Source organism: Mytilus edulis, chromosome 2 (assembly GCF_963676685.1).
Source record: "Mytilus edulis chromosome 2, xbMytEdul2.2, whole genome shotgun sequence".
NCBI classification, from domain to species: Eukaryota; Metazoa; Mollusca; class Bivalvia; order Mytilida; family Mytilidae; genus Mytilus; species Mytilus edulis.
This window is the reverse complement of record NC_092345.1, coordinates 107,207,999-107,220,007: the sequence shown is the minus strand read 5'-3', so window position 1 is coordinate 107,220,007 and position 12,009 is coordinate 107,207,999.

The window sequence follows — 12,009 nt, the reverse complement described above, 5'->3', positions numbered from 1 at the left end:
AATCGATTTATGACTTTCGAACAGCGGTATACTTCTATTGCCTTTATTGCGTTCTGTACGGCAGTGTGGATACTGAAATTTAGACACTGCACAATGTCTTGATTTTAGCAAACTGTTTATAAGGGCTTTACACTAAATCTGTTAGATATGCACTGCATGAGTGATACTTAAGTCATACAACCTCTGGATACTTTTATTTGGCGTGGCGCAATCATGTCATGCTTTTCTAAGACTGCACACTAAGTCTGTAAGTTGTGCACTGATAGATACTTTAGTCCTTCATCCTATGAATACTTATATTTAGCTTGTAACAATATCTTGCAAATTTTCTGAGACTGTTTATATCGTCTCCACATTAAATGTGTTAGATGTGTACTTACGGGGCGCAGAATGAGACTTGCACTTTTTGTAATCAAAATCAATTTTGTGTATACAAAATTCAATTCTGTTATAACAAAATCATTTTTGTCTTGCAAAACTATGTGATACAGACTTGTTTTATGAGATCTTCAATTTTGTAATGTCAAAAAGGTATGCAAACATAAACTTATTTGCATACAAAATTGACTTTTGTTACCTGATATGGAAATTAAAACACAAAAGTCAATTGTGCGAGACAAGATTCAATTATGTGAGACAAAATTCAATTTTGTGACGACAAAATTCAATTTCGTGACGACAAAATTCAATTTTGTGACACAAAATTGACTTTTGTGACACAAAATTGACTTTTGTGACACAAACGTGATTTTTGTGACACAAAATTGACTTTTGTGAGACAAAATTCCTCACACAAAAGTCGAATTGTATGCAAATTAGTTCACAGAATCCAAACTAAACTAATTTGGATACAAAATTGACTTTTGTCGCCCTATTTTCAAATTAGGTAACAAAAGTCAATTCTGTGATACAAAAATGAATTTTGTCATGACAAAAGTAACTTTTGTCCACTGAAAGATGTTTTGTATGACAAAATTTAAATTTGTAGTATACTACAAATTTTGTTAAACTGAACTCATTTTTGTTGAATTTCGAGTACAAAACCACAAGAGTCCCGTTCGGCGTCCCGTAGTACTGATTGATATTGATGATAAACATGTTTTATTCCGATGATAAGTTATAATATTGGCTTTGACCTCATCAGTAACTGCGAATACTCTTAGATCGGTAATTGTCTTTTGGTCTTATGTTAGTTCATTTTTGTACTTGTGCGATGTGTTAACCTATTTCAAAATGAGTTTTACAGTTGCTAGAACACAGTATCCTAGGTTACAGGGGAAGTGCTGGCCGCTCCGACACATGTTGACCCCGCTATACTAAGGATGCATTTATACAATGAGTATATAATGAATGCCACGAAATACAAGGACATCATAACGTGAGACAGGTGCTACAAGATGAAACTTGATAGATTTTGCATGTTTTTTAATTACTTGTCATCATAAGTTGTGTTCTGACACAATCGTCTCTTCGCCTTTACCATCGAACTGTGAGTCAGGATTCTAAGCTAATGTAATGTATATTGAAGGTTACAAATACGAAGAGACTTAGTGTAACCATACATGATTAACGCTAGAGAAAACGTTACGCCGTCTTTAGCGGGAAAGTTAGTGGCAGAGTCGAAGGTTATCGGGGTGTTCGTGTAAGAGGTTCTCTATGTTCCAGATAGGGAACATTAACAGAACAACCCTATTAAGGAAATAATGTATTCGACCACTAGTATATAAAGGAATGAGAAACGCCGACCGTGCGAGGGCTGTGTTGCCAACCAAGTTCGTTAAAACTCCCATTATAAACTCGGGTCTGCCGGCAGTTGGCTGTCAGTGAGCTGTTAGTGACAGACTATCATACTCGGGGGACTGTAGACCAACCCGCACTGTATGTTAGTGACAGACTGTCCCACTCAAAGGGAAAGCTGTACTAGCAGGCACTGTCTAGTAGAGACGGACTGTACCGACAACACTGTCTTGTAGTGACAGCCCGTCTTCTCTGAAGGACAGGCTGTTAGATTGTATTATATTTGAACTTCGCATTCATGTATAAATTAAAGTGTTCGTCGTTACCTTCTTCCAAAATAAAAACTGGCCGCCACGAAATAGCCAAAATGCGGTGCTTAAAAGTGGCGTTAAAACACCAAAAATCAAATAAAAATCGTTGTTACCTTATATCGGATTAAAGTCAGTGTGTATATTTTAGTTCATTGTGCATAGCATAGATATATATATATAGTTTCTAGTACTGCCATATATTGTTTATGGACAGCTTGAATCCAAGTATTTACTAGAACGTAAACGCACTACTGCTTACACATTGTCTCTACGCTTTAAGCCCTACTACAAAATATATAGGTTTTCTTGGGATTGTTCTTTTCAGTGTATAATAAGACGTCGTAAGCAATCTAAGAATTTTGCCATTGTGCAATCATGTGTATCATTATTTTATTTTACCCACAAGAAGTGAAATCAGTTACTTAACAGTTATTGAAAACATTGTTTCCATACAGGTCAAATTGACGGTCAATTGCCGACATTTATATACATGACCACTAGTATCTTATCCAAACATATAGAAATTGATTTTAACAAATAATAGTTGATTTATTATATGATATCAATATTACTTAGACGCAACTTGATTTAAGTGGACTTATTTCATCAATACTCACTGTCCAAAAACCTCATAAATCACCATCTTCGTGTCCACTTCTTTAAAGAGAATTATATTGAAGCTTACACGTATCTATATTATTGCGATGTATAAGTGATCTTTGTCGCGAAATTTAATTATATTATTTTAATTTTTTAATTTTTTAATGTAGCTGAGGATATACTGTTCTTGTTATCAAATGACAATGTTTTTGTCCAGAAAAGACAGTTATCTTTCGCTTCTTTTTTTTACAACAACCACTATTTGTTTTGTTGAATATTTTGTGCTTTGAGTGGTCTTAAAATCGGACTATAAGGATATTTGTAGTCCGTATACTATATTTACAAGTCCAAACAAATTCTTGAAAGTCTATATATGAGATTGGAATTTCTAACTGAATTAACGAGTAAATTTGTGTTCGTGTAAGATGCTTAATTTGGAATTTCAAATACAAAGAAACTTTGAAATCTAAGTTAATATGCAAACAAAGAAGAAACAAATAAAAATAATTATTTGAGAAATCTGTTGCCATGGAATTCCGACGTAAGAGCAGTGACATTTCCTTGTCTAGGTAAGTTCATTTTCCATTGTTTTAAAAGACATTGATATTTACTGTTCTATAAAATTGAGAATGGAAATTGGGAATGTGTCAAAGAGACAACAACCCGACCATAAAACAGACAACAACAGAAGGTCATCAACATCTTTTGCTTTATTTCTTCCTCTCAATGATGTTGTCGAGTTGTCGGGCAAGAAGAGTCACAACAATTCACTGGAAGATGTATTAATACCCTACCCAGACACATTTGTCTAACCACGAACCGACGATTTACGATATATATATTTATCAGGACAGAGCACAGAAGTAAGGTTTTTTTCGTCGTAGAAGCAAAACCTAAAGGTTCAGGTGAGCTTTTGTCATCATTTGTTTGTGTCCATCGACCGTCGTCGGTAAACATTTCTTTTCGTGTCCATCGACCGTCATCGGTAAACATTTCTTTTCGTGTCCATCGACCGTCATCGATAAACATTTCTTTTCGTGTCCATCGACCGTCATCGGTAAACAATTTTCGTGTCCATCGACCGTCATCGGTAAACATTTCTTGTGTCCATCGACCGTCATCGGTAAACATTTCTTGTGTCCATCGACCGTCATCGGTAAACATTTCTTGTGTCCATCGACCGTCATCGGTAAACATTTCTTGTAAACTTTCACCTCTGTTTCTGTTCAGTGGATTGAACCCAAAGTTTAGCAGCTTCTTGTATAGAAAAATGTAAAATCACAAAAATACTGAACTTAGAGGAAAATCAATTCGGAAAGTCCATAATCACATGGCAAAATCAAATAACAAAACGCATCAAAAACGAATGGACAAGAACTGTCATATTCCTGACTTGGTACAGGCATTATCAAATGTAGAAAATGGAAAATAGAATGTCACTTAAACAAAATGTAATGCTCATCCTGATTGAGGTTTATTAATAAACGTGATGACTGCTGTGCCTAAAAATTAGTGCATAGGGGTCAAGCTACAATTCTGGCGAATATTTTTGAAGCTATAGCAAGTTGAGGTGAATATCATGTGAATTGAAGCTTATATGGATGTAAAGCAAAACAGCTCCTATATAAACTATCTATATATAAAATGTCTAAATAGTTGTTGCTAATATTTGTTACATAAATAAAGGCAACAGTAGTATACCGCTGTTCAAAACTCATAAATCCATGGACAAAAAACAAAATCGGGATAACAAACTAAAACCGAGGGAAACGCATTAAATATAAGAGGAGAACAACGACATAACACTAAAATGTAACACATATAGACAAAATCCCACGAGAATAACAAATATAACATATATATATAACATCAAAACCAAATACATGAAAATTTCACTTCTATAGCTTAATAGTTTTTGCTATGCTTTCAACTTATAATGGTCATTAAAAATTCTGATTGAGACAGCATTTTAGAAATTTCAAATGCTCTTTATGCGTAATTTGACTTGATCTTACCACCATTTTGATCCTTACATTGGTAATGCGTCTTGTGCAGAAGATACGAACATTTATCGTACAAAATTATAACCTGGTATTTTGGGTAAGTTTTACAACCACTGGATTGATTCCACTGCTGATGGTTCCCTAGTTTTTTTTTGTGTGCATATAACGATACTTGCAGTAAACAAAGCATGGGGTCATCTATGTTCCCGTTGCTTTTCTATCAAGATAGTGTTCACCACTGAATGTGCATGAAGTTATTGCCAAAAAAAAAACCATTGGGGACCATCAGAAGTGGCATCAATCCAGTGGTGGTACAACTCACCAAAAATACCAGGTTTATAATTCTGGCTATTACAAGTTTTGGTGTGAGCGTTCCCGATGAAGGCAAAGTCCGGAAAAGTGCTTCGGTCCTACGAAATATGATGTTATTTTTATATAACAATACTGGGTCGATACCACTGCTAGTGGATTAATGATCCACCAGGGTATCAGCAGCTAAGTAGTCAGTTGTTTGATACTATAAAACTCACCACAAGAGACCATAATGATTTCAACATTTTAAGTACCCTGTTGACAAATTAAGAAATAACTAAGAAACTATGAAGTCGTCTGCATACAAGCTTTCTCGAATGAAACTACTGTAAGATAATGAATTATGCAAAATTGTTGATGTCCGCGTTTGTTTTTTATTTGGTTAGTTGTGAAGCACCGGTGGTTTAAATGATATTTAACGTGTCATATAATATATTTTTTATCAGTAAAATTGCATTCTTTCAATTCATATAAAATCAATGAATATAATAATTAATGGTGTCATAGAGAGCAACACGACTATGGACTGAATGATTGAGTTGATATAAATTACACCAGGATATTAACTCGTTTATTGTAGAAAAAAAGATGCAAAGTCAAATTACATGTGCTTCAAAATGATTAAGGGAGAGTTTTCCATTAAGTTTAACAACAGTGGAAGATTAATGTTTTGAGACTTTATACAAATACAACATTTGCAGAAAGTTGGGATGATAACTCAAGAATTCAGAAATGTTTTAGAAAATATTCTTATGTATATGATATCTTATATGTGTACACTATTTAAGCATATATGTACATATAAACAACGAAGAAATTGTATATAAGTACAATATAAACAACGAATTAATTGCATAGAAGTACAATATAAACAACAAAGTAATTATTTATAAGTACAATATAAACAATGAAGTCCTTGTATACAAGTACAATATAAACAATGAAGTCTTTGTATACAAGTTCAATATATACAACGAAGTTATTGCATATAAGTACAATATAAACAAAAAAAGTTTGTTTATAAGTACAATATATACAATGAAGTCCTTGTAAATAAGTACAACATTAAAAACGAAGTTATTGCATATAAGTACAATATAAAACACGACGTAATATATAAGTACAACATAAACAACGAAATAATTATATATAAGTACAATGTAAACAACAAATTAATTGTTTATAAGTACAATATAAACAACAAAGTTATTGCAAATACGTAAAATACAAACAACGAATTAATTGTTTATAAGTACAATATAAATACTGTGAAAGTACTTTAATTCGTGGGTATCAATTTTCGTGGTTTGAGCAATATTAACATGTACGTGGGTTTTTAAATTCGTGGATTTTAGTTTTCTAAAAAAAAAAAATTGAAAAATTGAAGCCTTTAGAAACGAGGGTTACAAATAGTCTAGATTGAAGGAAATTGCAAAGTAAACATTGACCCGTGTAAATCGTAGTGATAACACTAATTAACCCATGATAAAGTGATCAACAGATTAAAGACCATCAAAGGTGTTAATTAGGCCATTAACATGTCACCTAAAGAAAACAGTAACATAAACAAATGCTATGAATTGCCAAATAATTCTTAGCAAAATCAAGACCAGCATATTTTTTTTATTTCTTATATGTACGAGAACTATGAGGATATAAAATGAACACTTTATCATACTAGCATATCAATACCGGAAATCTGACTTTCATTGATCAAAAACAAAAGTTGTACATTTTAGGTTATTAAAGATTAAATGGGTATAACCTGCATGCGGTTGTAGTTCTGTGACTGCTATTAAAGTATTCTCAGAGTTGGTGCTATTCAATATCTTCTCTTAGACTAGATCATACATGTCATATCAGTAGTCAAACCTACCGATTGGGATCTTTCCAGGTCTTGATTTAGACAATGGTTATTTTATTTCGTTGGACACTTAAATTCGTGGATAAAGTCATCCACGAAAACCACGAAAATTGGTACCCCACGAATAAAAGTACTTTCACAGTAGTTATCAAAGGTACCAGGATTATAATTTAGTACGCCAGACGCGCGTTTCGTCTACATAAGACTCATCAGTGACGCTCATATTAAAATATGTATAAAGCCAAACAAGTACAAAGTTGAAGAGCATTGGGATCCAAAATTCCAAAAAGTTGTGCCAAATACGGCTAAAGTTATCTATGCCTGGGATAAGAAAATCCTTAGTTTTTCGAAAAATTCAAAGTTTAGTGAACAGGAAATTTATAAAAATGACCACATTATTGATATTCATGTCAACACCGAAGTGTTGACTACTGGGATGGTGATACCCTCGGGGACGAAGCGTCCACTAGCAGTGACATCGACCCAGTGGTGTAAATAGTTATCAAAGGTACCAGGATTATAATTTAGTACGCCAGAATTAAACAACGAAGTAATTGTAAATGAGTACAAAATAATCAACTAACCTATTTTTGTTGTAGTCATATTTAACATTTATAAAGAAAAAATAGTCAGGAAGAATTTACTGTTTCCTATCGCATAAAAGAATCAATTTAAAAAGATACTAGTACATAAATAAAAAGTCAAAAGTACTACAAAATAGTTAATATATGAGATTTTCCCAAGAGTAAAGACATATATCTTAATATTTTTAATTGATTCTGATGTTTGAAAAGGCAGTTATAACAATTCATAAAATACATCCGGGCAAAGGCTTTGACAAATACAATAAGATATATCATTAATATTAAATGTGCGTTGGTCTTTCACTTATGAAACAAGTTCATTTTACGGTTGAGCAATATTTAACAAGAGTACACAAACGTCTACTCATATTTTTTTTTTATAAATAAAGAGCTGCTGAAGTTAACATTGACTTCAAATACTTATTATTATTTCAACATAGTGTTAACCTGCCTTCCAATAGGCTATATACATGCAACCTTGAAAGAATCGTGTACTTGTACTGGGACAAACGGAGGAGACGATGTATGTATATAACATCATATAAATAAATCCGTACTAATAACCAATACTTTAATTTAGTGTCGGAGAAATCTGACATCGAACACAGTACTGGCCCTACGAATGATAATAGTTTAGAACCGTCATCAGACCCTTATTTATTCATTGTAAAAGATAAACAACTGATGCAGCTTCACAATAAGAAGATAGCAATCAATCAATCAATATATTACGAAAAACAACAACAATGTACTTAGCGACTAACAAAAGTCTGACAAACCTTAGACGTCCACTTGCATTTGTAGTATTTATATTTTTATCCATCTGATGAGTAAAAGCCTTTTCCAACTGATTTTCATAGTTCGTTCTAATGTTGTGCTGTTACACCACTGTCCCATGTTAAGAGGAGGGTTGGGATCCCGCTAACATGTTTAACCCGGCCACATTCTGTATGTATGTGCCTGTCCCAAGTTAGGAGCCTGTAATTCAGTGGTTGTCGTTGGCGTTTGTTTTACATATTTATTTTTCATTCATTTTTTGTACATAAATTAGGCCGTTGGTTTTTTCGTTTGAATTGTTTTACATAGTCATTTTGGGGTCTTTTATAGCTGACGATGCGGTATGGGCTTTGCTAATTGTTGAAGGCCGTACGGTGACCTATAGTTGTTAATTTCTGTGTATTTTGATCTGTTGTGGAGAGTTGTCTCATTGGCAATCAAACCAGATCTTCTTTTTTATACTCACATTAAAACTTGATACTTATGAACCTCATCATTGATCATGGACAGTAAAACCCGATGATTGGTGTAAGAGGGGAGGACATAACTGTGTCAATCACATACAAAATGTGGCGGGATTTAAAATGTGTGTATAGCGCTCTACCCCACGATAACAGGAAACTGTGGCGTAACAGCACAACATAAAATCAAATTGTAAAAATTTGTTGCAATTGGCTTAACTCGAAAGATCGGTACGAGGCACTGAAACAACTAACATAAAACCAATAGACACAAACCATTGACACAAAGTACGGATCTCTTCTGAACTAGACCATAAACTGTGATGAATACTTATACAGGAAAAAGATTTGATATCAAATACCTATTACCTGTCGATAAACTGTTTTGAAAAAACAAACAAAGGTGATGTTGTACCACAGAAAATTAAAAGCTATAATCATCTCATCAAGTAAATCTAGCATATTTCATTTTTTGCATTACAACAGCAGGATTTGAATAAGTCGCAGCAAATAAATCTGAAACCAGATTTAAAAAGCACAATTTATGACATCTTAATACAACAAAGACTTGCACATAATATTGAGAAAATAATATACGAAAACAACTACGGGATATTTGAACAAATTGAAAGACATAATAAAGCAAACACACAAATGCAAATACAACACAGAGACAACACAAATACAACACAAAGACAACACAAATACAACACAGAGACAGCCCAACATAATTTACTCTATCACAAAATACTACGAAAAGAAATTCAAAATGGACGACAAAGAAGAGAAAAAAACACCATATAGAAGGAAGTAACGAGACAGACCAATTTAATGTGACACTGGACGTTTACCAGCCATTCAACATCATAATCAAATAATGATATGGGACAGGGGGTGAATAACCATATATATAAACTATATACTATAAAACAAATAATCATGCTACTTCTAATTTGGAATTTAAGACTAGACTTTGTTTTATAAAATATTCACTAAATAAATGTACTGTTTAGGTGAAACGGATACAAAATAGGTCGACTATTGCAAACGTTTAAATAAGAAATAGGATAACATATTTTTTCTAACATGACCTCGATCAATATGTTCTGCCATGATTTCAGTATAATATGTCACAGTTAAACATTCATACTGCATTTCACTAATACCAATACTTATCCTGTTATGCTTATCCTTTCTAAATGAAGCAAATCATCTAATTTAGATTTGAACTAATCAGACGATTCATTAATTGAAAATGATCGGTGTTCTGGTGAAATATATTTATTGATTTGATTAAACTCTTTCAATATGAAAAGAAACTTTCTCTATCAAATATGAATACCTTACTAATGTAATCACCTCGTTATTACTGCGTTATTTAAGAACTGCTTTTCTAATCATCCCTTTAAAACGAATAACTTTTTTCCATATATAAGCTTTTAGACGTTATATAAGTTTTTTTCTAAATTAATTTTGCGAACATCTATTAAACGTCAGATTTTTGTAAATTACTTTCATATATCATGTAAAGTAATAAGTGATTCTGTTTGGGTTTGTGTGTCAATCTTAAATAATGACGAGAACTTTAAATAGACATCATTGATACGGTTAGTTGCCATGGCTGTGTTTAAATGAGGTTATACGGTTTCATTGAAGAATTGGGAAACATTCAAACTACTTCATTATCATGAGTCAAACAGAATTTTGAAGACATCTCTGCATTCCTCTTGCATTTGGCTTTACCTATTAAACTCATGTAATGAAATAATTAATAAAACAAAATAGAATTAGAAATCAATCTAAAAAGAAGATTTCCTAAACGAGAAGAAAGGAAACATCGAGAAAAACCCTTTAGTTTTCCCTTTTTGTTATACTAAGGGTTACTTTAGTAGGAACATGTATTTACATTTCATGAATCCTAGTTAGTGCTTAAGAAGAAACTTGAAGAGCCAACAAGATATCTCTCACATCTACAACTTTACGAGCAATTGATGATACTTGCAATAATATTACTACGATCTATGTACCGTTCCTTACGAGATAAATGTTTCATAAAAGCTTCATAAAATGTTTCATCTGTCATAGACCAACATACTGAGTAGCGTCGATATGTAGTAAAGCCCACACGGTGTCTATCTTTCATCTGACATAGACCCCACATATCCACTATCGTCTATATTTGATAGATACCACACATATTGTCCATCTGTCATAGATACCAAAATTCGACTATCGACCATCTATCATAGACCTAACCGACCTGTCATAGAAACAAGTTACTGACTATCGTCTCTATGTCATCGACCCAAACCATCGACTATCGTTCATCTGTCATAGACCCAACACACCAAATATCGTTGATAGGCTGATAGATCAGTTTGTCAAAAATGGGTTAGTCAAATAGAAAACTACATTCTAATGGTCTAGTCAAATAGAAAACTACATTCTAATGGTCTAGTCAAATAGAAAACTACATTCTAATGGTCTAGTCAAATGGAAAACTACATTCTAAAATTATTTCCAAGAGAACGACATTTATTAACAAAACTGAGGCGTTGTAATTTGAAATATACAATATGTAATATAATGTGTCTGAGTGATCACATAAGCAACACGACGGGTGCCACATGTGGAGCAGGATCTGCTTACCCTTCCGGAGCACCTGAGATCACCCAAAGTTTTTGGTGGGGTTCGTGTTGTTTATTATTTAGTTTTCTATGTTGTGTCATATGAACTTTTGTTTGTGTGTTTGTCTTTTTCATTTTTAGCCATGGCGTTGTCAGTTTATTTTCGATTTATGAGTTTGACTGTCCCTTTGGTATTTTTCGTCCTTATTATTCATCTGTCATATATAGCTTATGTGTCGATTATAATTTATATGTCATGGGTTTTACGTGTCGACTATCAATTATTGTTATTGCAGCCACTGGACATTAAGCAACCAACAATCAATCAATCAATCGTTATTGAAAACCACCTTCACATTATAGGATTAACAGCAAGTCATTCCAACTATAAATATATATTCAAAGTCAACCTTTCAAAAAACATCAAGGCAGTCATTTAGCTAGCTATAAACCAGGTTCAATCCACCATGATCTACATAAGAAAATACCTGTACCAAGTCAGGAATATGACATTTGTTATCCATTCGTTTGATGTGATTGAGCTTTTGATTTTGCCATTTAATTAGGCACTTTCCGTTTTGAATTTTTTTCGGAGTTCAGTATTTTTGTGATTTTACTTCCAACTATGAATATATATTAAAAGCCAACCTTTCAAAAATACATTCATTCACTACTTGGCAGTCTTTCCAACTACTAGAATACTTTATACAGAAAGTCAGCCGTTCAAATATTC